Here is a 16,240-nt window from a genome sequence, read left to right as displayed (position 1 = left end):
CAGCCAATTTTCCACCTTTGAGCCAGCTGTGCAAGCGGACGTGCTGGCCATCCTAGAGTCTCTTAAGTCGGGCTCTCCCTCTGACCCGTGCCCCGCTAGGGTTCTGGGGGGTGCTGCGAGCTTGGTATACCAGGAGGCCACTCATGTGGTCAATCTGTCTCTGGCCTCTGCCTCTGTGCCCCTTTGTTGGAAACAGGCGAAATTGCTTCCCCTCCTTAAGAAGTCCGGCCTGGACCCTCTAGCCACGTCCAGCTATCGACCGATATCGCTGCTCCCGGCACTGGCTAAGGTTTGTGAGAAGGTGGTCTTTAGGCAGCTGAATAATTTTATTGAGTCCTCTCAGGCCCTGCATCCGGCTCAATCGGGCTTCAGGGCGGCCTTCAGCACCGAGACGGCTCTGGTGGAAGTCTCGGAGGCCATCAGGGAGTGTTTGGACGGAGGCGGCAGTGCGGTCCTGGTTTTGCTGGACCTATCTGCCGCCTTCGATACGGTACCCCATGCTCTGCTGCTGAACCGGCTGGCCGAGGTTGGTCTGTCTGGCGCGGTTCTGGCCTGGCTGTCCTCGTTTTTGTCGGAACGGACGCAGCAAGTTTGGAGGCCTCCCCACGCCTCGTCTCCCAAGAAGCTCAGCACAGGGGTCCCCCAGGGGTCGACGTTAAGCCCTCTGTTGTTTAACATTTATATGACCCCGCTGATCCATCTGGCTGAGCAGTGGGGAGCCAAAATAATGGCGTATGCCGACGACACTCAGCTGTTGTTTACCTGGCCTAAAAATTGTTTAGATGCCAGTGTCGTCCGCTCTTGTCTATCCAACGTCTTTCGGTGGCTCCTTTTAGCCCAACTTAAATGCAACGAGGACAAGACTGAGCTATTGTTTTATGGCAATTTTCCGGCCAATTTTAAGGATCTCATCTGGCCGTCCGATTTTGCTTGCCCCAGCTCTCTTGGAGGCCTGGCTAAAAACTTGGGGGTCTGGTTTGGACAGGATCTTAAGTTTGAAGCACACCTAAAAAAACTTACGGCGACCTGTTTCTTGACCCTCAAGTCACTAAAAAGATTCCTTCCACTGCTCCACAGGGAAGCAAAAGAGACGGTTCTGCGTGCTCTGATCCTATCAAGGCTGGATTACGCCAATGCTCTCTTTAGTGGTCTCCCTAAATACCTCATTAACCGAATGCAGATTATTCAGAATGCGGCGGTTCGACTTCTCTTCTCTCTTCCAAAAAGAACTAGCGCATCTGTTTATCTCCGAAAGCTCCATTGGCTTCCAGTGGCACAGCGTATTGTGTTTAAATCCTTGGTTCTGGCCTTTCGTGCCCTGCACCAACAGGGACCACAATATTTGCACAAAAGGTTCATTTTCTATACCCCTCGCCGAGCACTTCGATCAGTTAATCTCCTTCTGATGGACATGCCTAAATTCAGATATGTGAGATTGGGTGGTCCGTCTATTTCTGTCCAAACAGCCCGAGCCTGGAACACCCTGCCGCTCTCTCTGCGAGCGTCAGCGACACTGATAGAATTTAAGAAAGGATTGAAAACCCACCTTTTTAAACTCAGCATCTAGCTGTTTTTCCTCTCTCTTTGGTTTGGCTCTGTTTTAGCTCACATATCGCGCCAGGATACTCTGTAGTAGCAGAGCGCGTAATAAAATATTTTATACATACATACATTATACATATACATGTCAGTTGCACCTACGTCTAGAAAATTTCACAGCTGCACTCCTGCCAAGTATTTAAGGGAAGAAAAGAATCAGAATACTGCCTGACTGCTTGTGTCAGGGTGGACAGTTTATTGTTATTATGTGCTGGGAAGTGTGAGAGAAAAAAAAAGAGTGAGGCAGAGAGAGCGAGGAATAGACAGTCCCCCCCCTCCCGAACTGATCGTGGATAGAGAGAAGTTTAAGGCCCACATTTTCACCAAAGCGCAAAGAGGAACAAAAAACATGATTATAGGTAATAACTTTTCAGCAATTTTCCATAAGTTTCCCCAATTGAAAAATTCAAATTGTGAAAACGTCAGTCAACCTACCATATAAAGACCAGCAACATTAACTCCTCTCCAAATTGGCACACTGAAATCTCCATTCTCTCCGATAACGTAGCAATGTCAGCTGGAAAGTTGGACCCCAAGCTTCTCAACCATAAGGTAACTGAAACGAGAAAACTCTAGATTTCATCCTCTTGGAATCACAAGATGTTTAGGGAGACCACTCTGTTGACAGGTCACATATGTAAGCACATCGGCTGGATTGGAAACAAAGGATGATGCAGGTAGGGCCTACTTCACAACCCGAGGAATGACGTTCTTGAAGACACAGACATTCCTTTGGACTAAATTGAGACAACTCTCTCCTTTTTGCTGGCAGACTCCACCAGTAATTACGACAATTCCGGAATTTGCATTATCTGGACTTTACACGTTTTTATGGGGTTTAAGGAAGAAGCTCTAATGTTGCACATCCATCATGTCCGCTTTCAGTTTGTCCACTGAAATATCAACTAGGGTAAGTTATAGCCAGGACTGTCTATAGGAGTCGCACATAAGACAGTACCACTTAAGGGAATTCATTTTTAGGTCTCGGACTAGGCAGTGCATGCGCTGTCTCGTCAGAGAGATGCTGTATACAGTATAGGGGGAAGCTCTGCCCACTTTCCATCCATGTTTTTCATTGGCTTTAATAAGAAATGCTGCATTCTGATTTGTTTCTGGCTTGTTTGCCCCTCCTCCTGATGGCCACGTCGTCATTTTAATCCTTACATGGCTATCAGCCCCTTTACTTTGCAAACTCTTTTGTTCCTCTGCCCCCCGTTTCCTCCCGCAGTCTGTAACTTCTCTGCCACCCTACCCCACCCCCCCACTCCCGATCATGGCGTCTTGGAGTCACGCACTTTTGTTTATAATTAGGCTGTTCGGAATTCGGTTTAAACCGAGTCTGCTCGAGAAAACACTACCGGTGTGAAAATCAGCTGACCTGGTTTAAACCGAGTGTCACTGATTTTTTACATATTTGTTACAGCATATTTGTTACACCGCTTGGCCACTTGAGGGAGCCAAAGGAGTACAAAAAAGAACTATACTGGCACTTGCAATGCAGAAGCTAACACCGGGAAACAATGGGTCACCCCCATTAAATCTGCGAGGGAGCTGTTTTACAGGCAAGGTAGCGGGCCTCGTTCAGTGGTGCATTAATTGACTAGCCTTTGCGGTCCAATCACTATGGAAACAAATTAGCGTGATTGGCCGATAAGAAAGCTGGTTGAGATACTAAGTTCTATTTTGCCAATATGCCGCCTACAGGGGAACGGGGTCCGGAGCTGGCTGAACGAATTGATGCCTTCGTGGCGCGGCTGAAGTGTGAGGGCAGCCGGCCGAGCTCGGAGGAGACCGCACGGGAAACGGGGGCTCTTCTATGGAGAATCATTGACAGCTGATGGGACTAGTGAGGATTTTAACACCCCATACCCCCTGTTGAAGGCGAATGTATTTGAGGCAGTCAATGAGCTGCTAATAGAACTTGAGGGTACAATAGATAACATCGCAATGCAGGCTCTGGAACACATCCACTCCAACGAAGTGATAATGACCATTGACCGATCTCGTACTGTAGAGGCCTTCCTGTTGGAGGCTGCACGAAAGCTTAAATTCCATGTCATTGTAGCAGAATGTGCACCATTTTGTCAGGGTCATGAAATGGCTGTGCGGTTGTCCAAAGCAGACATCGAAACCACAGTCATAACAGATGCGGCTATCTTTGCTGTTATGTCGAGGGTGAATAAGGTTATCATTGGGACTAAAACAATTCTGGCCAATGGAGCTCTGAGAGCTGTGGCGGGGACCCACACAATGGCGTTGGCAGTGAAGCACCACTCCACCCCCCTAATTGTCTGTGCTCCCATGTTTAAACTCTCGCCACAGTTTCCTAATGAAGAGGATTCCTTCCACAAGTTCGTGTCCCCACAGGAGGTGCTCCCCTTCTCTGGACGCACTGTAAATTATGGACAGAAGTGTCTATTTATTTTTCTTGTATGTAGCGCAGATTACATGAAGTGCATTTCTAAAGATGAGAACAAATCCACAAACCAAATCACGAAATAAGTTTTAAAAAAGGCACTTCCAGGCAGAGCATTTCAACAAGAGAAGGGGGGGGCTAATTTGGATTGAGTCGTTCCGCAGCATCAAGTGTGCTACCAGCAGTACATATACAGAATTGCACCCTGGAGTGGCTCTCTGGCAGTATACACAAACAGGTAACCATTTCAAGATGTCATCCAGAAAAATAAAGAGAAGTTCATGTCAAGATTTTGTCTGAGTCATATTCATTGAGTTAACACACAAAATAATACTAGAACAGATTTACATTTTTACAAAATACATAATGCATTAATAAATAATGGTGTTGAGACTGTAGAATAATCACTATATACATTTCATTAGAGACACTGTCCTTGCAGGATTAAGCTCATGTGAGGCAATTTCAACATAGGTCTTGACTTGGGGCAGGGCTAATAACATGTACCAATTCAGGATTTTCTCTCTCAAGGGTACGTTGCAGGTCACTATGGGTGGTATACTGTGGCAACCAGGTGGCCTGCATGTGGTGCACAAGGATTGAGGTACACGAAGAGCCACTGGGAACGTAGCCAGAGATACTTCAAAAGAATACTAAAAAAGAACTCTTTGTTAGTTCCATTAAAATGGGGGTGGGGGTGGGGGGGGGGGAGTACTGCAGTTTCATTTAAGTAGACCTCTTCAGAATTTTTGCTGTTTAAAATATGACCGTGCTTATGTGCCCCTGTTAAAAATATTCTCCTTTGCTGCAAGCCTTTCATGTTCAATGGTCCAGTTTTGTGCATGCCTCAGATGAGAATTGTGGCTCTGTGGCTTTTTGCGACTGCGTATAGGTCTCTCTTGCAGCTCCTTCCAGTGGAGTGGGCTGGGTGGACTTTTCCTGCATGCCGAACATCTGCCAGGCTATGAACTTTTTCCGCAGGTTACTTAGGTTTGGTTTTGGAAGTTCCTATAGGACAAATAAAGGGTGTAAAAACGTTTAAAAAAAAGAAAGAAAGCTGGTTGAGTGGATGAGCCTCCTGCATAGGTCTTGATGCCGACACAGCAAATTTAAAAGCAGAGGAGGACTGGCCAATAGAAATCTTGGGTTGTTGAGGCAAGTCACTGCCTCAAAAAGCATAACAGAATTGGGGCCAAGTCAGTAACGTCAGTTACTGGCTGACAAATCATGCGCTTTTCAAGCACAGGTACATGAAAAATTCCTAGCAATTATGCTAAAAATGTAACACATTTTCCATCGTGACGGAAAGAGTCTACTCTGCCTCTCATCATTCTGTGGTCGATATAATTTGTATTTTTTAGGTGAGCTTCCTTTAAGTACGACTAGCATTATTTACAAGTAAGGAGGTTGGGGGCTGCAATTTTTATCAATAATAAAATTAACATAATTAATCAATGAGATTTACCCACCTGATGGGATGGCGCAGTAAGGAGGCCGTGTTGCCAGGCAGACGCGCAACGCCCAGGGAGCTCAAAGGATTGTAGTGTAAACCCCCCTTCCCCACCCACCCTCTCCCATCTTCTGTCGTGTGTGTCATCCCAGGCTAGACAGCTTCTCGGGCACACACAGCCGCACCCAATCATTTCTTTAAAAAGACCATTTACGTATTAAGGAGGCTTTGCTGTGTTTTCACCCCCTCATCGCCTATTGCTGGAAGAATTAAGGATTTCCCCACCCAGAATTTGGCTCTCGTTGCGCCTTTGCTGCCAGGTGGGAAGGGTGCAGGGCTAAGTGGAGTGTGCACTACGCTGGATGCCTTGAGACGTGTGAACTGATTGAAATTGGAAACCTGGCTTCCACACACCCCCACAGTCTGACAGCAGGATAGCAGGATTTATGGAATACATATGTATTCAATGAGTCACTGAGGGCACCCGAGGGATGGGACTGCTACAATCACACTGATAAAGAAATGTTCGCCAAGTCCAGGGGCAGAGTTGGACTTCTAGCCCTTCCCCCCTAACCTGACTTACAGGCAAATCTGCTAAAAAATGATTGAGGAGGGAAGAACGTTAAAAGTTAGACCAAGTCTTCATGCCACAAATTCATGATGAAAGGCGGCAATTTATTTCCTATGCTTTATTCTTTTTTTATGCACGAACACTCATTGATGCAGCATTCATTTTGCCACAGAAGTTAGCTGCAACTCAACTCTAACTTGATCTGTGTTACCCCTGAGCCGGCCCTTACAGGTCTCATTTCATTAGGGTGCACACATGTTGACGTTAAGGCTAGCACCTGGAAGCTTTGAGATCTGACCAACCAGGCCCCCTGCCTGCCTGGCTTTTGTGGTCTGCTGTCTGCTGGCGCACCCGAGTATTTCACAGGTCTTTAAAAAGTCCATTTACTTTACGAGGCTTTGTTGTTCTTCGCCTCTTCTTAGAGCTCCTGCAGCTACACTCTTATATGGAAAACAGCTAGAGCTCGAGTACTTCAGAGCTCATAACTGAGCAGGCAAAGTTATCTTAACCTGTAGAGACACCTACTTCAGTTGAGGTAATTGTGGGCCTAGGCGGAGAGCCACCACAGCAACTAGGGCCTTTTCTGTGGCTCCTGCTGTGTGGGCAATTTGAGAGTGTTCCCTACCTCTGCCTCTGCAGACTTTGGTTCTTGCTCCTCCTTTAGAATAGAAATGTCCCTTCACCAACCATGGCTTTTGAAGTCAATGAAGCCTCATTGTGATACTCTGCACAAGTGTTAGATCCCTACCGTAAAGGGGAATTTTCTCCAGAGTTTGCAAAGTACAGCTTCATTATTGACTGCTTTAATACCTCTGAGGGCCTATGCACCCAGTTCAACGCATATTTTGCAGAACATGTTCCAGAGAATGTCAACCTTTAGTTGCACCAGTATTGGCATGGGAAGCTACGTCAGTGGCCAGAGTTGGCAAATTGTGTACTGACTGTTTTGGCGTTGCTAGTCTCAAGTGCCATTGAAGAGAGAGCCCGAATTACAAAAGACTCACTGAAGAAATACTGTGTGGTGTACTACAATAAGATTGTATTTGGACCTCATATACACTCAAGTACACTTTCTATATATCATGCATCAATGAAGCAAGCAAGCAATATTAAAAGCAAAGCGTTCCATAAACACCGGTAAAACACTGTGTCAGTGGTTTTTTATGGCGCGAAAATGAGTAACCACTGAAAAGCACAGTTTTTTTTCAGGTATTGAAATCACTGGAAAACACTGACAAAACACCACCAGAATTTACCAAAAATAGAAACTGAAAACAGGAAAGCCTATTTATAATGCATTAGGGCTTGCGTAATACGAGTCATATTGCATTTAGAAATGCTTGTTTTCTCGTCTGATTGGCTGGCTGACTTGCGCACTTTATTTTGCCTGACCTGTCCAGCCGGCTAGATTGCGCATGCGTCATCCAGCAGACGCTAAACAGACGCTCCTACGCATGAAGCATTATTTTTGCCCGCTCCCCCGGCGCAAGACAGAACACCCAGACTGATAGGTTTTCGGAGTCCTCTTTATAAAGTATTAGCCCTCTGCCTCTTTAAGGTGTCAGCGTGCCTCGATTGGATGGCTGGTGGGCATGATTTCATGCCATGCCTGTGTTTTGTCTTTTGGTTAGAGGGAGCCGAGCTGGTAGAAGGGGGCTTGCGTACTGTGCTCTAACGGGCACGTAACACCCTGTTCAGTTAAGGAAAGGTAGACGTTTTCGCTTTTAAACTGGTTCCGTGAAGGCCAGGTGCGGGCTCAATAGGTCACCCAAATGCTGGGCCCCGGGGAAAGCAGAGTCGCAGACTAGTCTTTCCCCGGGGTCTTTCGCGCAGGGGATAGGCCAGGTAGGGGAAGGGGAGGAGTTAGGGGGTGGGTACTTAAGCGCGGGGGAGGAAGGGATCTTCCTCTTTTCTGCGCCTGGCACCATCGGGAGGGCGCTCGAAAGGAGTTGTAGTTAGTGCTTAGTTTGAGGCCTAGTGCTACTTTGTGGGATTGTGCTCGGAGCTGTTCTACGGCAGCTGGGGTTGTCTTGTCCTCCTGTTCTGTCTTTTGCTTGGGTAGGATGTCTGGTGTGTCTGCGGAACAGGTCCGTGAGGCCTTGTTGCTGCTTGCTAGGGCCGGCCGCGAGGATCTGATTAGGCCTGGGGTCATGGACCAGGCCTGGGTGGGGGCCACCAGGGGCACGAGGGCTGCCTCGGCCGGGGTTCAGGCGGCGGTTTTCGCCTGCTTGGAGGACGACCAGGTCCAGGAGGGTGGGCCTGCGGTTAGGAGGGGGGGGGTGTTCCCAAGGATGCGGGGCGGGAAGCGCAGGACAACCTCCGCGCGGCCCTTCCCCCCGCTGGAATTTTTGCCTGGGGCCTCGGGGGCGGCCGTGATGGCCGGGCCTGCCGCGCTTCCGCTCCGTGGGCCTCTGGTGGCGCCGGCCGGCCGGCGCCGCGCAGGGGGAGGGGCTGGAAGGTGCCCCAGCCGGGCCTGCTGTGGTCCTGGCGGGGTCACTGGTCGGCGGCGGGGCCTCAGGGCCCATGGTCCGCGTGGGGGATGTCTCTTTTCAGGGGGATGGGTCTGGGTTTGGGCTGCGGGAGTCGGGGGAGGGGCCCGGGGAGGCCCCTATTGACCTGTCCAAGGGTTCTAGGGCGGGCACCCCGGCCGTTGTGCGGCCGTTGGCGCCTGCGTTTAAGGCGGGCCGGAGCGCTTCGCCCGCTCTGATCCCCATTAGCGGCCCGGGTTGGGTGCAGGGTTTCCAGCAGGTGGGTTTCTTCCCCCGTGGGGGTGATTTCTTTGGCTACGGCCCGCCCCCTCCCCCCCCGATTTGGGGTTCCGTTTCCTGGGAGGAGAGGTCACGAGGGGAGCGTATTCTGAAGCAGATTCAGGAGGTCAGGTGGGCAGAGGAGACGAGGGCCAGAGTGGGTGCAGTTTGGGGCCACGACATCGGAGGTCCTCCCACCCCCACCTCTGAAGAGGAGAGGGAGGCGGAGAGGCAGGAGGAGGAGGCTAGGAAGGCGAGGCTGAAGCAGTCAGGGCCGGCCGCCCACCTTCCCAGGGGCGCGGCCGGTGTAGGGACGGCCAACACGGCTTTGAGGCCCAATGGTGCCGGGGCCCTGCCAGGTTCGAGCGACCTGGGGGGGGGAGGGGATCCAAGTCGGCGGTTGTCGGCAGATCCAAGGTGGGCCTTGCGGGGCGCACCATGGCTCCGAAACGCAGGCCGGAAGAAGTAGGGCAGTCCACGGCGGCTGTCCCTCCTCCGCGGGATCGGGCAACGGCTGCTCGTGGCGCCACCGGAATGCGAGGCCGCGCTTGTGTGCAGAAGGGTGTGAAACGTGCTGTGAAGGATGTGGCCTGCGAGGGAGTGGATCTGGAGCCGGTGCTTGAATTGGATTACAGCGAAGAGAGTGAAGAGTTGGAAGATGGGGAGGTGCGGGATGACTTGGAAGGCGTAGGCCACGCAGCGGGGGATGACGACCTTGGTGTGTTACAGGTCGAGCCCGGGACGAAGAAGAAGACTGGATCTGGGAAGGCTCGTGGAAAGGAGCCCAGAGGAAGGCCCCGGGAGCGGACGGAGGCACTGACAGGTGAGAGTGCCTGGTGGGCGGTTTGGGATGACGCTCCCCGGGGTGGGGATGGCAGGAAGCGCACCTGCAGGTCGGTGGGTGTGGGGGATGGGTCTGTGAGGGAGGGGGGGCGCCTTCGGGCGGTCCACCTGTGGATGGTAAGAAGGTGGATGGTAAGTCGGTGACTCTGGGGGTGCAAACAGACAAAAGTGATGGCAAATATGAGAAGGGGGTGAAGGTCCCGAAGAAGATGCCTTATATGGGGTTGGCGATGCCTTTGGGGTCGCACTTGTCAGAGAAAATGAGGGACAAGATATGGAAACATGAGTTTGTGGATGTTTTTAAACTACTAAACCGGGAGGTTCAGGCGAAGGAGGGTTCCAAGGAGGAGGAGTGGGAGTTGACGAGGCGGCCTAGGGTGCCGATCACTATGGAGAATTGGACGTCGGCCTTTCTGATTTATGCGAGCGTGTATTGCCAGAAATATCTGGACCGGGCGATTGTGCTGTTCAAGTATATGGACATCATTCGTAAGGCCCAGATGCAGTTTGGTGGGTTCGCGTGGTGAGCTACGACGAGGAGCTTCGGGCCCGGGTTGGTGCGGATCCAGAGAAAAGTTGGGGGGAGGTGGACCAGGAGCTCTGGATGCAGTGGATGGCGTCTTCGCACTCGTCGGCCTCGACCCACACGGCTAGTGGTTTACCGGTTTTGTATCGGTCTTTTCCGACGCGTCCCGCCCAGGGCGGGGCGGGGGGCGGAACTGTGCCCAGTACAATTGTGTCCGGTCAGCCGCCCAAACCGGGTGGGGCCACCACGGGGGCATGTTGGAGTTTCAATCGGGGTTTCTGCTCTCGGTACCCTTGCAAGTTCAAGCACGAGTGCTCAAAGTGCGGCGGGAAGCACCCCCTTACTCAATGCCTCTCGCTCGCCACCCCCTCCGAACAGTGGAGGAACGCGAGGGGTCAGGGCCAGCCTGGCCCGAAGGGCGCCTACTCCGGTTAAAGTTGAGGCGATGGCCCCGTGGCTCGCGTGCTATCCTGATCGCGAGGCCGCGGCGCGGCTCTTCTGGGGTTTCACTGAGGGCTTTCGGGTGGGTTACCAGGGTCCCAGGGAGCGTCGTTGGGCAGAAAATTTGAGGTCGGCGAAGGAATTACCGGGAGTGGTGGCTGCAAAGTTGGACAAGGAGGTGGCGGAGGGGAGAGTGGCAGGGCCGTTTGCTGACTGGCCGTTGCCGGACCTGATCATTTCTCCGTTGGGGGTGGTACCGAAGAAAGAGGAAGGGGAGTTCAGGATGATTCACCATTTGTCATGGCCGGAGGGTCGATCGGTGAATGATTTCATTGCAGAGGAAGACTCGAGGGTGCTGTATGCGTCGGTGGACGATGCGGTTCGGATGGTGCGGTTGTGTGGTCCCGGTTCGGAGCTGGCGAAGTGTGACATTAAGTCGGCTTTCCGGCTCCTGCCTATTCACCCGGCTGATTTTGCGCTTTTGGGCATGCAGTTCGGGGGTGCCATCTACGTCGACAAGGTCCTTCCCATGGGTTGTGCCATCTCCTGTGCGTTGTTTGAGCTTTTTAGCACTTTTCTGCAGTGGGTCATGGTGCGGGTGAGTGGGTGCCGTGAAGTCACTCACTACCTGGACGACTTCCTTTTCCTGGGCAGGGCGGGGTCGGGGGATTGCGGCAGGGCCCTGTTGCGTTTCCAGGCCTTGGCCGTGCAGTTTGGGGTGCCTCTAGCGCCTGAAAAAATGGCTGGTCCCAGCTGTTGCCTCACGTTTCTGGGGATTGAACTGGACTCAGTGGAATGGTTGGCGCGCCTGCCAGCAGCCAAGGTGAAGGAGATTCTTGCATGTCTGGAGTGGGCTGTGGGGGAACGGCGGATCCCTTTGCGGGCGGTTCAGAAGCTTCTAGGTTTCCTTAACTTTGTATGCAGGGTAGTGCGGGCGGGGCGCACGTTCTGTCGGCGGCTCGGCATGGCCATGTCGGGGGCGGTGCTTCCGCATCACAGGGTGAGGATCTCCCTGGGGGTGAGGACGGATTTGAGGACTTGGATTACATTCCTGCAGGATTTCAATGGGGTGCCGTTGGAGTTTGATGAGGACAGGGCGGTCTGGCAATGCCAAATTTTCTCTGACGCGGCTGGGTCAGCGGGGTTTGGGGTTTTCTGGGATGGTCGGTGGTGTGCAGAGAGCTGGCCGGCCTCCTGGATCAAGCAAGGCAGGAGCATTGCCTTTTTGGAGTTCTTCCCATTGCTGGTGGCGCTGGTGGTGTGGGGGGAGGACTTTCGGGACAGGACAGTGCTCTTTCACGTTGACAACATGACGGTGGTGGACCTTGTTAATAACCAAAGGGCGAGGGACCTGCGAGTGCTGCGGCTGTTGCGTAGATTCATGTTGGCGTGCCTGCAGTTGAATGTGGTGTTTCGGGCCAAGCATGTCCCTGGGGCGAATAATGACATTGAGGATGCTTTGTCTCGTTCGCAGTGGCAGCGGTTCCGACACCTGGCACCGGGAGCGGACGCCTGCAAGACCGAGCTGCCGGCCGGCATCTGGGCCTTGGGGGAGTGAGGATGATTGGTCTGGTGGAGGGTTCGTTGGCTCCGTCCACGAGGAGGACATATCGCCTGGCATGGTCTGAATTTAGTTCTTTTATGGGCCGGTCGGTGGATGGTGTGGTGAGTGGGGAGTCGGCTGTGCTGGAGGGCTTGAGGGGCTACGTGCTAGCCTGTATGGACCGAGGCCTGACTGCTGCTATGATTTCTGGGAAATTGGCTGGTATTTCCTTTTACTGTGTCTTGTTTTTGGGTTTCGACCCCACCAAGGATGTGGTGCTGGCTCGCATGTTGCGGGGGTGGGGCCGGGAGAGGGGCGCCGGGAGGGGGCGTCTACGGGAGGCAGTGACGTTTGACTTGTTGGTTCGGCTGGTTGGGGTGTTGCCGGAGTGTTGCTATGACAGGGTTGAGGTGGGCCTGTTTCGTCTGTGCATGGTGTGGATGTTCTTTGGGGCGTTTCGGGTGTCTGAGTTGTTGGGCACGAGTCGGGGGGCCGGCAGGTTGTTTGAGTATGTGCGTGTTGATGCGGGGCGTTTGGGGATATGGCTGGGCCGCTCGAAGACGGATCAGGTGGGCCGTGGCAAATGGGTGTGGTTGAATGAGTCTGGTGGGGCGGTTTGCCCGGTGCTGGAGTGGCGGTCTTTCTGCGGGTCGGATGGGGCCCGGGGGGGCGAGATTTTCTGCCATGCCTCTGGTGCGAGAGTGTCGGCTGGCCAGTTGTTGGCGGTGTTGCGTATGGCTTTGGGTCGGCTGGGGATTGATGGAACTGGTTACGGGACTCATTCCTTTCACATTGGGGCTGCGACTGCGGCAGCCCGTCTGGGTTGGTCCTGGGACAGGATTAGGAGGATTGGGCGTTGGAAGTCGCGCTGTTGCGAGAGGTATGTGAGGAAGTAGTTAGGTCCCAGGCAGGTTTGTTGGTGTTGCACTGTTTTTGTTTGCCTGTTCTAACATCTTTTTCTTCGTAGGTTGCGTGGGTGACCCGGGCGGTAAGACGTGACTTAGATCGTTGGGCACTCATTCGTGCACTGGGCTTCCAAATACGCTGACCAGCAGGTTTACGGCCATAACCTGGGACTGAGAGGACAATTGCACGAGGTGAAATGGTGGGGAAAGAGCGGAATGCGATGGGGGGCACTACTGCCCTGGCTCGCGAAGATGGTCCCACAGAGGGGATGCCCGGATCTGTTGATCATTCATTTGGGAGAGAACGACCTGGTGCAATTGTCTGGACTGGCTTTGTTGCAACTCATGCAAAGGGACTTGGATGTGTTGAAATCGAGGATGGCGGGGGCCTGCATTGCCTGGACGGAGCTGGTCCCCCGGAAAGTTTGGAGGGGGGCCATGAAACATGGGGCTATTGAGAAGGCCCGGAGGAAACTTAATCGGGCAATGAGACTGTACTGTGCGGACAGGTGTGTTAAAGTCATTTCACATCCTGGGATACGACTGGAGGAGCCTTTAGCGTTTAGGGAGGACGGTGTGCATCTGTCTCGGCTGGGGAATGCGTGGTACATGATGGAGTTGCGGGATGTGGTGAGCAAGTTGTGGAACGAGTCGATCTGGTGCCGGCGGGAGTGACTGTGCAGTGACGGACGGACGGCCCCGTGGGGGGGGGGGGTGGGGCAGTGTACCGCCCTACAGGGGGTCCACTGGGTGGCAGGTTTCGAAGGAACAGGGGGTCAAGAGCGGGCATACCCATCCCTTGGGGGGGGGAGTTGGCACAGGACGGACCGAAGTTTGATTGGAAGTTTGCAATGACTGGGGTCTGGAAGACGGTGATTGACGTGCAAGAGAAGGGTGTTTGGAGCCGCTAGGGCTTAGTGATGACGTGGGTGAATGAAACGAATGGGGGGGGAAGTGTGAATGGGGGTTTGCTGTTACTGTTATTGTTGATTTATTGTTATGCGCAGTTCTGGTCTAATAAAATGGCCTTTTACGCTGACACTGCGTGGTCTGTTTATTGCGCGATAGTTTATTTCGAATAAATGGCCATCCAAAACGCCGGTTTCAACACCAGCACATGAGCCTCACCGCTTGAAGAAATTTCGTGGGACTGCATTTGCAAAGTATAAAAGAAATACTTGACTACCATAAAACGTTAAAACAACACTAGTAGGACACCACTGCAATGTTTACACAAGCACCCGAAATTTTGAAGCCCTCATGCCTTTGCAAAACGTATCTAAAACACTAGCGCCTAGAAACCGATTAGTGGTGGAATCGCTAGAGCAGTCGACCTCGAACCTGGGGAACGCGGTTTCAGTCTCGGCAGGGCCGCTCAATAACCAGTGATTCGGTGCAAATCACTTGATTTCCCCGTGTCTCAAAAGAGCAATTCGTCCGTCTAGAAAGCAATTGGTTTAAAAATACCCCCCAAAAATGTTTACAGGCTATTTAACTACAATTTTAGGGTTTGAACCAGGGTTTACCTAGTATTTAGCTACAGGACAAAAAAAGACGTGTTACAGTGGGTTTAGGGGGAATTTGTGATATGGGAGACGTGCGGTTCCATAGCAAATGTTTGTTTGTGGTGTAATCTTAATACCGCACTTTGAATTGTATATTTGTCATAAAAATACGTCACAACATATTTTCTTTCACCAATTATATTCATCTGTTTTTAACTCAAAGCCCGATGCTAGACACAGATGATTGACCAAAAGTTCAAACATTACATATTGAACGAGTATAGTAAACAGTGCGCTTTGCTGTGAGCATCATAAAAATGTTGTATTTCTAGACCCGGACCATCGTAAAACTGCATACAGTGTTTTGATAAAAAGTCAACAAATGCCAACCAATAATACGGCAGCCAAATCAAGAGTTACCTCACTACAACTCACTATTTTCATCTAAAAGTGAAAGAAGAGAGTGGCGCTTCTTGGATGGAGTTTCAGCGACACGAGTTGCCATAATATTTGACCACAATTTGCTGTAATTGCGCGTGTAGAAAATGTTCGTTATTAGCTTATTAGCTAGCACTCTGATCTGAAATCAGAAGGTGGGGGTCATCCCGCACTGGGGAAAAAGCACTCCTCGCTAGGATTTTCCTCACAGTGGTTACCCAAGCCATGTGATGAAATATGGAAGCAGATCAGTTTTTAATAAAGGCACCCACAAGGGGGCACAGGAACACACATGTCCTTTGAATCAGGGAGGAGTGGCCTTGTTTGCATTTCTGTGACCACAATTGTGCTTTCGCAGAGCCAATAGCTCTGGCTAAACACTTATAAGGTCCCAAAGGCGTCGCTGGCACGAAACACATGATGATCCTTGGCCAGGAACTTTACACATTTCCCTCCTTATATTAAAACTCCGTTGTCAACACGTTGCATGACATGCTTTCCTGCAACATTCAATATGCCATGCATGCTTTTACTTTCCAATCAGCCTGGGAAAATGGTGGCCACTCCATTGAAAGGAAATAGGTCTCACATTTACAAGAGTTTGGCCTATCAGCATTGTAAATGTAAATGCTTTTTATTTATGTGTTAATTAAAAAAAACATACATACAAGGCATTATCATTTACAATGCCAATAGGTTAAACTCTGATAAATCCGAGGCCTATTGCAGTGCAAATGCTTGTTAGTATTGGTAATAATCCATTATATTCAAGTCAAACATGTGCCAGGAGTCTAAAACTTCAAGCTTATTGTTGGTGCCTTCTTAAAACCAATTGCATTTGAACTGACGTGTAATTGAACTAATATTTTAAAAATATATTGCTGTTATTAAATCCTACTTTTTTTAAACGAAATTCGATACTTTAACGCACAATGCTGGAAAAAATTATATTTGAAATTAAATCCTTGGAGTCAGCAATTGTATTTTCATTATTCTTTTTAAAATACGGAATGTGTGGCAATACTATTATGAGTTTATGATGTGGTTAATATGTTTATTTAGGAGATTTAAGGTGTTTATAGTTTTTAAATTGCTGAATACAGGATGTTTAAACACTGTGATGTTAAATTGACGTTACTAGACTTGCACGTTTAGTAGTAGCTCCGTGCATACAAAACTGAGATGTGAGACTAGTCTTTACAGACCTGCGAGGTTCAGCTGAAGCACAGCGAGGCACTGTGATTGGGATTTCTCAA

At 50.9% G+C, this 16,240-nt stretch overlaps 2 pseudogenes; one reads left to right on the top strand and one right to left on the bottom strand.

The window, feature by feature from the left end:
* Positions 1–2,025: 2,025 nt before the first annotated feature.
* On the bottom strand, positions 2,026–2,874 carry LOC147685303 (L-lactate dehydrogenase B chain-like; annotated as a pseudogene).
* Positions 2,875–3,290: 416 nt separating this feature from the next.
* LOC147685302 (translation initiation factor eIF2B subunit beta pseudogene) lies at positions 3,291–4,101 on the top strand (annotated as a pseudogene).
* Positions 4,102–16,240: the final 12,139 nt, after the last annotated feature.

The sequence above is a fragment of the Lissotriton vulgaris genome, chromosome 10 (genome assembly GCF_964263255.1).
Source record: "Lissotriton vulgaris chromosome 10, aLisVul1.2, whole genome shotgun sequence".
Taxonomy (NCBI): Eukaryota; Metazoa; Chordata; class Amphibia; order Caudata; family Salamandridae; genus Lissotriton; species Lissotriton vulgaris.
The sequence above is the reverse complement of the archived record's forward strand: the minus strand, read 5'-3'. Positions and strand labels throughout refer to the sequence as shown.